The sequence below is a fragment of the Callithrix jacchus genome, chromosome 13 (assembly GCF_049354715.1).
Source record: "Callithrix jacchus isolate 240 chromosome 13, calJac240_pri, whole genome shotgun sequence".
In the NCBI taxonomy this organism is placed as follows: Eukaryota; Metazoa; Chordata; class Mammalia; order Primates; family Cebidae; genus Callithrix; species Callithrix jacchus.
In genome coordinates this window covers 58,319,722-58,332,440 of record NC_133514.1, presented here as the reverse complement: position 1 = coordinate 58,332,440, position 12,719 = coordinate 58,319,722, and the positions used below count along the sequence as shown (strand labels likewise).

Genomic DNA, 12,719 nt, shown 5'->3' with positions numbered 1-12,719 from the left:
GTCCACATAACAGATGTGAAAGGATTCTTGCCATTTCTGCCCACACCTGCACTGTTATTTTCCTTAACATTTTCCTTTAAAGAATCCTATTTCCTTAATGTGTTTACAGAAAAAGCAAACTCTCTGACACTACTGAAAATAAGAATCAGTCACCTTGCAGACATGGAAGGTAGCCACACAGTTATATATATATCCCTCTGTTGCTCTCTGGATTGATGTTGATATTTGTTTTTGTTTAAAGATTTCAAGCAGTGAAGAGGTGCTGAAGACATAGTGAGGGCAAAGGGAAGTTTCATCACTGATCTCTTTTCCTTCAAAAGCTGAGTGGTGGCTGGGTGCGGTGTCTCAAGCCTGTAATCTCAGCACTTTGGGAGGCTGAGGTGGGCGGATCACCAGGTCAAGAGATCGAGACCATCCTGGCCAGCATGGTCAAACCTTGTCTCTACTAAAAATACAAAAATTAGCTGGGTATGGTGGTGTGCACCTGTAATCCCAGCTACTTGGGAGGTTGAGGCAGGAGAATTGCTTGAACCCAGGAGGTGGAGGTTGCAGTGAGCAGAGATTGTGCCACTGCACTCCAGTCTGACGCCTGGCAACAGAGCAAGACTCTGTCTCAAAAACAACAACAACAACAAAAAAAAAGCTGAGTGGCTTCAAACCTGCAGCACTGCTTTCACTCTCTGTCCTGGGCTAGTTACTTATCTCCTTGTGTTGTCCTTGTCTGAATAGTAAGACGCTGTCATAAAAAGTATTTCCCTTGAGGGTTGCTGTGAGGGTTGAAACAGCCAAAGTGACTCAACAGGATCTGGCTGAGTCTAAAAGCTCTGTAATAGTTAAGAATCCTGAAAGTAATAACTACTTTTCATGCTTCTTAATTTAATGCAAGGGTGAGCACATCAGGAAAAAGATCCCTCCCTTGAGAATATTTCAAGTTTTGGGAAGCTCCATCCTTGGGCCTGGTGGGCCAGCTAGGCTGTGGGAAGCCCCAAGAAGTTACAGCAAAGGAGGATGTGGACAAATGTGCCCATCACCTTCCCAGGAGTGGGGAATGGAAGGGAGGGAAGCAGGGCACTATGTCTGCTCTGTTGCTGTGAATAAGACAAACGTGGCCAAAGGACCTGGGTGGCAATGCAGGTGAGGAAAGGTCACATGGGAGGCTGGTCCTCTGCACACAACTCCCTCGCTGCGCTTCCCTATCTAGAGATGCGAGCACTAGGCTGGGGTTGCACATGGACTCCAACAGAGGTGAGGCTCAGGTCACTGGTGCAGGGTGCTGGGCAGGGGACACTGCGACCACCTGCGGCTGGGTTGCCGGACCGTGCAGGGGCAGGAGTGGACCACAATTTCTAAGAAATTCGGGTGGGCCGGGATTATAGCAGGGACACCGCCTACCGCCAGGCACGCAGCCCATTCAAAGTGAGTGGGAGCCAAAGGGCCACCCCCAGGCTGCACACCAGCCTCGCTAGAGAGGATCCTCCGCTTGGCCCATCTGCTGCGCACAGCCGGGCCCTGAACCCAGAGTGCCTCTGACACTGCCGGAGCCAGAGCCAGGCCTGGGGCAGGACCTCTGCACCCGGCACTCCTCCCCAACTACAAAGCCACCTCCCACTTGCTTGCCTGTTTCTTCACCTCTGGCATAGGTGCTCCAGCCTCACCTGCTCTCCAGATGGACCCCAACTGCTCCTGTGCCACTGGTAAAGTATGCCAGGTTTCGGGGCCTTTAGGATCCCGGATTTTTAATGGGGGATTAAAAAATGCAGGAGGCAGGTGCATTTTGAGCTCTACCTAAAGTGGATTTTTTTTTTTTTTACTTTGTACTTCTAATGCTTTTTTTCTTACCAGGAACCTTTATTATTATCACTGAAAACCTTACCATTGTCCCAGTGCCTCCCATTTCCAAGGAGAGAGGAATGAGGCTCAAAACTGCCCCTGCTCCAGGTCACCCATAGGCCAGAGGTGTGCTGAGCTGGGACCCAGTGCTCTGTCCAGCATTTGAGCTGCCTGGGCTGGTAGGGAGGTGGGAGACATTGCTTCTTCAAGATTCCCCACTTAAGTCTCTGTGTGGTATGAAAAAGAGGGCACCTGCCCATCCGAGCCTGTGGGGTGGAAAGGCGGGGCTGGGCTAGGTAACAGGTAACAGGATGGAACTAGGTAACAGGATTCCCGTGCAGTGAGCAGGAGGATGCTGAGGGGCTGCTTCTAACCCTGCACCACACTCACTGCTCACTGCCTTTTTCTCTTCCCTGCAGGTGGCTCCTGCACCTGCACCAGCTCCTGCAAATGCAGAGTGCACCTGCACCTCCTACAGGAAGAGTGAGTTCGGGGCCTTCCCTGAGAATCTGGGGGCTGAGCAGAGTCAGAGGAGGGAACCCAGAGCTTAGTGGGCAGGAGCGGGACAGTGACCAGCTTTCCACATCTCCTTTCCTGGCAACTGATTCAGGATCACAGCTGGAAAAACAAGATGGTTGATTCCCAACTTTCATTCTTAAAATAGGGAAACTGAGGCCACACAAATGCACCAGCCTGCCAAGCACAGACCTGACACTTCAGGACTTTTCTTACTTAAGCCAATGGTTCTGCAGAACTTGTTTTCCTTTGTCCCTGTCGCCCCAGCCACTGCCTCTCCAGTCTTCTGTCCTCTCCTGGGTATACGTCGTGCTGGGCAGCTTTTCACTGGAAGACGCTCACGCCAAAGATCCAGCTGACTCCTGACGGAGCAATGCCACCATGGCCTAAAGGTCCTCAGGAGCTGGAGGTAGGGCTTGAGCCAGGCCTCTGTTGGGGCAGAGAGGTCTCCAGTCAAGTCTGCTCTGACCTCTGACTCTCCCCTTTTTCCCCAGGCTACTGCTCCTGCTGCCCTATGGGCTGTGCCAGCTGTGCCCAGGGCTGCATCTGCAGAGAGACATCAGACAAGTGCAGCTGCTGTGCCTCATGTCAGGACAGCCCTGCTCTCAGATGTAGAAAGAGTGACCTAAACAAATTTGGAATTTTTTTCCATACAACCATGGCCTTACTATATTTGTCTCTCTTTTATAAAATATGTGAATGATAATAAAAGTTGTTGCCTTTATTCTGGCTCTGGTTTTCTTTGTGTGCCTTGGAAATAGTTTCCCAGGTTGGGTAGCACTATCACTCACCACCTCCCTTGGCTCGGGGGTGGAAGCTCCCTGTCCTGTGTGGCTCTCAGCTGAGCCACTGCACTGACCCTGCTGACACCTTTGTCTTGAACTTCCAGCCTCCAGAACTGTGAGAACACATTTCTGTTGTTTATGCCCCCAGTCTGTGGTACTTTGATATGACACACCTGGAAAGCTAATAGAGACAGCTGGCATAATAAACTTAAAACTCAGATTTTACATGCAGCTTTAAATATACCAGTTCCTTCTTACATAAAACTGCAGTAAGATTTCTTATTAAAACTGTTTCAACTGTGTTGTCTACTAAGGTAATTTGCTAGTTTGATTTTATAAGGTTAAGTATTCTCAAATTAAACGTGAAACTAACCATCAAAAATGCCGTATTACACATTTCTGACACCAATACATTGTTTTAAGTTATATACTAAGGGGGTCAGGAACCTTTAAAACTAACCCACCAGGCTGGGCGCGGTGGCTCACACCTATAATCCCAGCACTTTGGGAGGCCGAGGCGGGTCACAAGGTCAGGAGATCGAGATCATCCTGGTCAACATGGCAAAACCCCACCTCTACTAAAATACAAAAAATTAACCAGGCTTCATGGCATGCGCCTGTAGTCCCAACTACTCAGGAGGTTGAGGCAGGGGAAATCACTTGAACTCAGGAGATGGAGGTTGCAGTGAGCCAAGATCATGCTATTGCACTCGAGCCTGGTGACAGGGTGAGACTCCATCTCAAATTAAATAAATAAATAAATAAAACTAACCTACCATAAAATGGCATTTCTGTCGTTTAATATTTATGGCCTGTAACAGAAACTTCCAAGTTAGTTCAGACATACTTTTACTAGGCTTAAAAACAGGCATTTAAAAATGCCACTCAATCTATTTTTAACAAACAAATGAATTTTAAAACTTTCACTATAAATGAATATGAAGGCTTTGCAAAGCTGACACAGGCACTTTATAAGAAATAGGTAACTACACAAAAATATGAAATAACTGAACAACCTGCCAAGGTGCCCTTTATCTTGCAGCAATGTGTGGAGTAGGTCAAGCATCATGGCATGAAGGAGGTGGGCATCTACTGCAGGTCTGGAGTGTCCACAGACATCCCGGTGCTGAAGGCAGCCAGGTCGGGTTGTGATGGAGGTGTGGGCGTCAATGTCCACAATGAGATCTCACAGAGCTCCATGGCTGGGTCACATCACATTCTTCACTGTGTCTTTTCTTCATTTACTGTTTTATTTTATTTTTTTGGGGGGGAGGAGGAAGGCAGGAAGGGAGGGAAGAAGGACGGTAGGGAGGAAGGAAGGGATGAAGGAAGGAAGGAAGGGAGGAAGCGGGGAGGGAGGGAGGGAGGGGGGCAGGGAAGGGAAGGAAGGAAATCAAGCAGTGAGATAGACATTGCCGACCTGGATCTAGAGGTTTACAAGTTCATTTATTTTTTTTTTGAGAGAAGAAAAGAAAAAAAAAAAAAGTAAAGGAGAGGAAGAAAGAGGAAGAGAAAGAGGGAGAGTAAATGGAAATATTGCTTTATTTTGAAAAAAATTGGGTATTAATAATGGCCAATCAATGTTTCATTTAAACTTATGGGTAGGTGTGATGTGGTATTGACAAGAATGTATATTTTGTGTGTTTGAAGTGGAGAGCTCTATAAATATTTATTAAGTTTACTTGTTCTGAGTTCGAGTCCTTGATATCCTTATTAATTTTCTGTCTCATTGAATCTAAGTCTCCTATCTGGGTGTTAGGATCGTTAGCTCTTGTTGTTGCATTGATCCTTTTAACACTATATCTTTGTTGCTTTAAAATCTATTTTATCCGATACGAGAATTGCAACTCCTGCTTTTTATTTACTATTTAGTTTTGCTCTCCATTTGGTTGGTAAATCTTTCTCCATCCCTTTGTTTTGAGTCTTTGTGTATCCTTGCATGTGAAACAGGTCTGGATGTAACATGCCATTGGGTTTTGGCTGTGTCTTTTGATTGGGGGATTTAGTCAATTTAAATTTAGGGTTACTGCCATTTGAAGTTGACTGGCTGTTTTATCCATTCGTTGGTGTAAGTTCTTCTTTATGTTGGTGCTCTTTACTTTTTGGTGTATTTTTAGAAAGGCTAATACTGGTTGTTTCTTTCTGTGTGTAATGCTTCTTTCAGAAGCTCTTGTAAAGCAGGCCTGGTGGTAATAAAATCTCTGAGTTCTTGCTTGTTCATAAAAGATTTTATTTTTCCTTCAGTTGTGAAGCTTAGTTTGGCTGGATATGAAATTCTGGGCTGAAGGTTCTGTTCTTTGAGGATGTTGAATATTGGCCCCCACTCTCTTCTGGCTTGTAGAGTTTCTGCTGAGAGATCTGCTGTAAGTCTGATAAGCTTGCCTTTGTGGGTAACCTGACCTTTCTCTCTGGCTGCCCTTAGTATTTTCTCCTTCGTTTCAACCCTGGTGAATCTAACGATTATGTGCCTTGGGGTTGCTCTTCTTGAGGAATATCTTTGTGGTGTTCTCTGTATTACCTGGGGTTGAATGTTGACCTGCTTTGCTAGTTTAGGAAAATTTTCCTGAATAATATCCTGAAGGGTATTTTTCAGCTTGGATTCATTCTCTCAGTCGCATTCAGGTACACCTATCAAACGTAAATTTGGTCTTTTCACATAGTCCCACATTTCTTGGAGACTTTGCTCATTCCTTTTTATCCTGTTTTCTCTAATCTTTTCTTCATGTTTTATTTCATTAAGTTGGACTTTGACGTCTGATATCCCTTCTTCTGCTTGAACAATTCGAGTGTTTAAACATGTGCATACTTCTCAGAGTTCCTGTATTGTATTCTTCAGTTCCATTAATTCACTCATACTCCTCTCTAAGTTGTCTATTCTCAATAGGATTTCATCAAACCTTTTTTCAAAGTTCCTAGTTTCTTTACGTTGGGCTACAACATGATCTTTTAACTCACCGAAGTTTGTTATTATCCATTCCTTGAAGAGTGATTCTGTCATCAGGAGGCGCTCGTTCTCCATCAAGCCTTGTTCCATTGTTGATGTGGAACTGTGATCATCTTTAGAGGGAGAGGCGTTCTGATTTTGAATATTCTCAGCTTTTTTACGCTGGTTTCTTCCCGTCATTGTAAATTTATCCTCCTGTCATCTTTGAAATTACCAACTTTCAGATTAGGTCTCTTGACTGGGCATCCAGGTTGTTAGTTCCCAGGGCCAGAGCAGCGGCGTTAAAACTGATGGTGCTTTTCTGCCCAAGATTCTCCTGTCTGGCTTCCTTCTTGTGTCCGTAGTAGGCGACTCTGCCTTCCCGGGGCTCCAATCCTCGGTCAGAAGGGAAACCGGTCCTGTTTACTCTGCGCCGAGCGCTGCCGCACCGAGGTGCTGTCACAGCCACTGCGCGGGGCTCTGGTGTTGTGCTGGGGGCCCTTGCAAGTCCTCCGAAACCACGAGAGTCGCGCTGGCCACCCGTGTGTTTCCTCCACTGGGGGATCTTCTGCTCCGTGAGCGACCAGAATTTGTCTGAAAGTGTGGCGTCCTCCAGTTCTCCACGCCTTCCCTGAGAGCTGCAATCCCGGGATGTTAGCGATCGGCCATCCTGTTTTATTATTTTTTAAAAAGAGAAGACAAGAGTTGTAGAAAAAGCTTCTGTAGAAGCCAGTTCTTGAACCATCCTACCCACCCATACCACTTGCTGGGTGGACCCGGGGCTGCCGGGGGGCCTTGGCCTTCCTGCCTTGAGGGTGGACATGAGGTGCGGAAGCCTGGGACTCAGTGTGTTCTGTCCACTGCCCTGCGTGAGGATGTGGTGGGCAGAGGGCACTGATGGGACCCAGCTCAGGCTAAGGCTGCACCACCTCCACCTCCATCCCACCACTCCTCACCGAGTATTAAGGACCTGGACCTGCCCCAAATGCCAGGGGAGGGCACTGAGAACCCAGAGTGACCTTGTCCAGCAACTTCAACGCAACAGGACTTTGTGCCTGTGACCTTTCTTTGGGGCACACAGCACCCACCCAGACCAGGACCCCTAGAATTCCCAGCACCCCTGGGTGGGTGGTGCAGTAGTTTCAGTTCCCTCTGGAGGCCCAGGATGGACCTGGCCTGTGGTGGGGAGGTCAGCTCCAGTGGCCAACTGGATCCAAAGGAATACACTGGTTCAAACACTGAAACCCATTGGATTCTCCCACAGCCTTCCTGCTGTCAGAAGACTGGTACAGGGGTGGTTGCTATGAACAGGGCAGAGCCACCTGATTCCCATGCAGGCTCTGAGTCCTGCTGCACTGGCCTCCTCCTGGACATCACATTGCGCCAGGCAGGGGAGAAATATGGGGATGCACACACCCCTCCATCATCTCTACACAGACACAGAAGCGTGCACAGCTCTTGGGAGGAGGAAGATGAGCTGCTCAAAGCCAGGGAGGGACCTGCACAGTGGCCAGCGTGGCAGGGACGGTGCTTTAGCCAAGGCAGGGATGACAGGATACCTATTTGGGATCCTCAAGGAGGCTGCATCACTTCCATGTTCTTTCCAGATAACAGGGACGTGTCGATGATGATGAGTGAGATGGAGGTACACGCCATTGCAAACACGCTGAAGCTCTGCTTCCGTGAGCTGCTTGAGCCCCTCTTCACTGACAAGTTCTACCCAACTTCGATGAGGGCATCGGTGAGCACTGGAGGCCTTGGCGTCATAGGAGGCATCTCCTCCATGTGCACTGCTGCTGTTAGGGGCTGTGGAAAGTGAGGTGTGAGAACCCAAGCTGTGTCCTTTCTGCCATGGTGAGTGTTTTAACCAAGCTCAGAAAGCAGGGGTCACAACTGAGGCCGTTGTGTAAGTCCTCGTCTGTCCCAGAGGACTCCTTGTCCTATTCCTCAAGGAGACAAAAAGAGTAAAATGCTCATCACTGCTGTGCTGTGGGGTCCTAAATCTGCTGTCCCCCTTCCAGCAGACCAGGGCTAAACGAGGGTCCCCAGGTGCTCTAGCCATGGGTCCTGGCCCAGTCAAGCACAGGATCAAACCTGGCCTGACCCCGAGTCAACCTGGAGGCTGATGTCTAAGCAGGGCACCGGCGTGTGTGGCCCTGTATCCTCCGCATGACCCTTAGGGCAGGCCTGCCTCCCGGGCCCACGCCCAGAGGACCCGGTCTACCAGCCTGGGGTGCCCCTGCAGAGTCTAGGGTGAAGAGAGGGTCTCTGCTTAGTTTGTGGGGCTGGGGCCACCCACCTCCCACCTCCTTGTGTCCCTCACTCCCCTTTTTCATTTTATGCTGAGCCTCCACTACTCTGGGCTGCCCTTGGGAGAGGGTGGCAGCCACAGTTTCCCACGGATAGCTCTGCCCATGAGCCACTGCTCTCACGCCACCTCCTGCTGCTGTTCTTCAGGTGCTGCTGACCCCTGTGGGGCAGAGAAAAGGGATTCAGGTGGCTCATATCACACACTGGCACCCTTCACAGGGTCCTCATTGGGGCCCAGTGCTATGGGAGTGAGGATGATGATGAGCCTGGGCTGTTCAGGAACACATGTCCCAAGTGCTCCAGGTCACCAACTCAGGAGAGGTCTCCAGCTCGTTGTGACCATGAGAAGTAACCCACTGCCTTCTGCAGTAATTTCAGACCCCACTGCAAAGGAGAACTCCATGCTTAACCTGCCCTTGTCCCGGCTGGAGGCCAACCTGCTCACCTTCCTTTTCCTTCTGGACCACCTGAATAGGTAGCCCAGCTCTCTCATGGCTTCCCAGGCCACAGGGTGCCCGTCTGCTCACATCAGACCCCCAGCACTGAGGACCTTTTCCCTCAACCCATCTACAGTCCCTCACTGCCTCTTGGGACCAGCACCACTGCCACCCCCACCCCAGCCTCTCCTCTTTGCCATGCTCCCCCCTCTGCACTGTGGCTTCACAAAGAGCTCAGAGCTTTGGCCATGGCAAGCAGTATACTTGAATTCCCCAACTCCCTCACTCCCCGACCATGGAGGAGAGCTCCCCACCAGCCCAGAGCTAACCCCTCGTCCTGGGCCGCTGAGACCCACAAGTACCAGGGCTGGAATCAGCTTGCAGCACAGCTATGGTTGAGGTTGCTCCCTCTCAGAGGACTCCAGCATGGCCCAGCCCCTCTGCCTCTTTCCTGGTGGTGTAGAACCAGCACCCTCTGCTTTGGTCCTGCACAGGGTGGTAAGAAAAAGGCAGTCAATAAAATTCCCTGCACAACCTTGCCATGGTTTTTGGCCCCACACTGCTCCAGCCTCAGAGAAAGAGAGCAAGCTTTCTGCCAATCCCAGCGGCCCATCACCATGGCCGACAGCTGGTCCTTGGAGGTCATGACCTACATGTGGGAAGACAGGTTCCAGCCAGCCCATGCCACCCCGACCTGACAGAGGTGGTCTCTGCCTGTTATACCCCCCATCCTGCCCTGCCCAGCTTCCTACTTGCATTGTCTGTGGTGGTGCCTGAGATTCAGAGAGAGAAACTTGCCTAGGTCTGCATGGATGAGAGTGTTGGGGAGGCCCAGGCCACCTTTGGTCCTGCTGGTGCACCTTACTGGGGGCTTAAGACCACCCCAAGTGTTTGGGTGTGGAGGCTCATGCCTGTAGTCCCAGCACTTTGAGAAACCGTGGCAGGATAACTGAACTCAGGTGTTTGAGACCAGTCTGGGCAATGCAGCAAACCCCATCTCTAGAAAAGAGAAAAGGAAAAATTAGTCAGGCATTGTGGCACACACCTGTAGTCCTAGCTGCTGGGGAGGCTGACATGGGAGGATGGCTTGAGCCTCGCAGTTAGAGGCTGCAGTGATCCATGATGGAGCCACTGTACTCCAGCCTGGGTGACAGAGCAAGGCCCTGTGCACCTCTAAAATAACCCCCTCAAGTCATGCCTTGTCCACATCCACACCCCCATCTCCCTTTTCACTGTAAAGGCTTCATCGCAGCAGTGGAGGACCCAGAACCTGAGCTGGACTTGGGGGCTAAAGATCACCAGCTGTAAGTACCCTCTGAGCCTCTCTCCTCTTTCCCACTTTTTCTGGCAGGTCCAGGTGCTGCTGTACTTCCTGCAGCTGGAGGCCATCCCTGCCCCAGACAGTAAAAGACAGAGCATCCTGTTCTCAACCGAAGTCTTAAGGCCCCTGTCCATCTCCAGAAGGTAGATAGACGTCCCTAAAACCTCTGGATAATCGAACCATTGTAGAGTGGGAACCAAACCTTCCTGAAGTGTCCTTGGGCCAGCCCCAAGCATCAGGCCATCTGCCAAGGGACAGTGAGACAAAGCAGAAGGACAGGGCCTAGGGACATCCTGGCCAGGTCTGGAAGCCCCAGACTGGCCCTAAACTGTGTTTTTTTCACATGGCCACCCAAGGGCACCCCAAGCCAGTGAATCTCAGAGTCTGGGCCAGGTCCTGGGGGACAGAGTGAAGGTAGTGGTTTTAGGAACTTACATGTCTCCTTGATCACTTCTTGAGATGTGCCCTCTCCGGGGAGACAGGACTGTGACAGGATCCCCTCACTGTTGTATCTTGAATAAATGCTGCTGCTTCATCCTCTTGGGTCATGGCCCTGTCCCTGTTTAGGAGGGGCCTCTTCCATTCCCTGAGTAGGAAACCACACTCCATTTAGAAGAGAATTGAGAGGCCCAGTCAGCACTGGGTAACATTTTGACTCCATTCTCAGCTTTCTTTTTTCTTCTTTCCAGAAGGACTTTGGGCAGAAATGGATTTTTTTCTTGCTGTGTTTGTCCTTATTGGAAGGCAGCTCCAGGAGGCCTGTGAAATGTTGGAGGACTGGACCCCAGGGGAGGGAGTCCCAGGCTGTGCACTTTAGGATTCCTCCTCCAGGGAGAGCAACCTCATCCCCAATCCTGACCGCCCTCCTGGCTCACGCTCTCCTGTTTGGCTTCCACAGGCTGGGACTTCTCTGGCTTCCCTCTGCCCACACTCTCCCTGCCTCAAGTGTCCCCAGCACAGGTAGCTTCATTTTTCTCTCAACTCAGGGAACTTGCTCAACTTCTGTAAAAGTCCCCACTTAGTGGTAGAAGCTTGCTGATGGCATATTTTAAAACTTTGATTCAAATAACCTTTTAATACTTGAATATTTTAAGTTTTATACATAGTTTCTATTTTTTTCCTAAGAGATTCAGATACCTAATAAGATCCCAGAATGGCACCAATTTGTCTTTCTCTAAGTGCCTGGCTCTGCTCTCTCAGGAGTGGGTTCTGAGGTCTCTGGACTACAGGATATTCAGAAGGTGAGGAAGAAGCCCGGCCTAGGAACAAGGGGCAGGGGGATGGCCTCCTTGCTTGAGCAGGCAGAGGCACAGCACCACCTGCCACCCCCTCTGCCAGCACCTGTGTGGGAGCCCAGGCATCCTTTGTAACTCTGCATTACCAGCAGGCTGAAAGAAAACAGAAGCATGGAGTCTGCTACTTATTTTCAACAAATTAACCCATAAACAATTCCCTCACTTTTTCAGAAAAAGGAGGTTGGGGCAAGGAGAGGGGCGAAGGGAGACAAAACCCAGAGCCAAGTTTCCAGAAAAGGAAACTTTTCTCCTGCAGGAGAAAAGGATGCAGCTGACCAGAGGAGGGAAGCAGGATCACACTCAGGAAAGTGTGTGGAGTCCTGGATGACACCAACACCCAGTGCAGTTCTGTCCAGCAACCTCTCCCAAGGTGGGGAAGGTGAGTGTTTCCTGGATGTCCGTGGGCAGATCCTGCCGAGCATGCAGCATGCTGGGGAGTCTGACACTGGAGCCATTCTCCTCCACTCCAGGCAAGGCAAGGCAAAACAATTCCAGGCAAGGCAACCCCAGACAAGGCAAGGCAAAGCAAAGAAAGAGAAGGCAATGCCAGGCAATGCCAGGCAAGGCAAGGCAAGGCAAGGCAAGGCAAGGCAAGGCAGGGCAGGGCAGGGCAGGGCAGGGCAGGGCAGGGCAGGGCAGGACAGGGCAGGGCAGGGAAGGGCAGGGCAAGGCAAGGCAATTGCAGGAAAGGCAATTTCAGGCAAGGCAAAGCAAGACAAGGCAGGGAAAGAAAATTTGAAGCAAGGCAATTGCAGGTAAGGCAAGACAAAGTAATTCCAGGGAATGTAACTCCAGGCCAGGCATGGCAAGGCAATTTCAGGCAAGGAAATTCCAGGCAAGGCAAGGCAAGGCTATTCCAGGCAAGGCAATTCCAGGCAATGCAAGGTAAGGCAAGGCAAAAAATTCCAGGCAAGGAAATTCCAGGCAAGGCAAGGCAAGGCAAGACAAATCCAGGCAAGTCAATTTCAGGCAAGGCAAGGCAATTCCAGGGGAGGCAATTCAAGGCAAGGCAAGGGAATGCAATTCCAGGCAAGGCAAGACAAGGCAATTCCAGGCAAGGCAATTCCAGGTGAGGGAAGGCAAAGCAAGGCAATTCAAAGCAAGGCAAGGAAAGGCAACTCAAGGCAATTCCATGAAAGGCAAGGCAAGGCAACACCTAGCAATTCCAGGCAAGGCAAGAAAAGGCAAGGCAGGCAAGCAAGCCAATTCCAGGCAAGCAAGGCAAGACAACATAATTCCAGGCAAGGCAATTCCAGGCAAGGAAAGGCAGGGCAATTCCAGTAAAGACAATTCCAGGCAAGG

General features: G+C 50.1%; 1 pseudogene; it reads left to right on the top strand.

The window, feature by feature from the left end:
- The first annotated feature begins 1,666 nt into the window (after nt 1-1,666).
- LOC100414206 (metallothionein-1A-like) lies at nt 1,667-3,299 on the top strand (annotated as a pseudogene).
- The last annotated feature ends 9,420 nt before the right edge of the window (nt 3,300-12,719 follow it).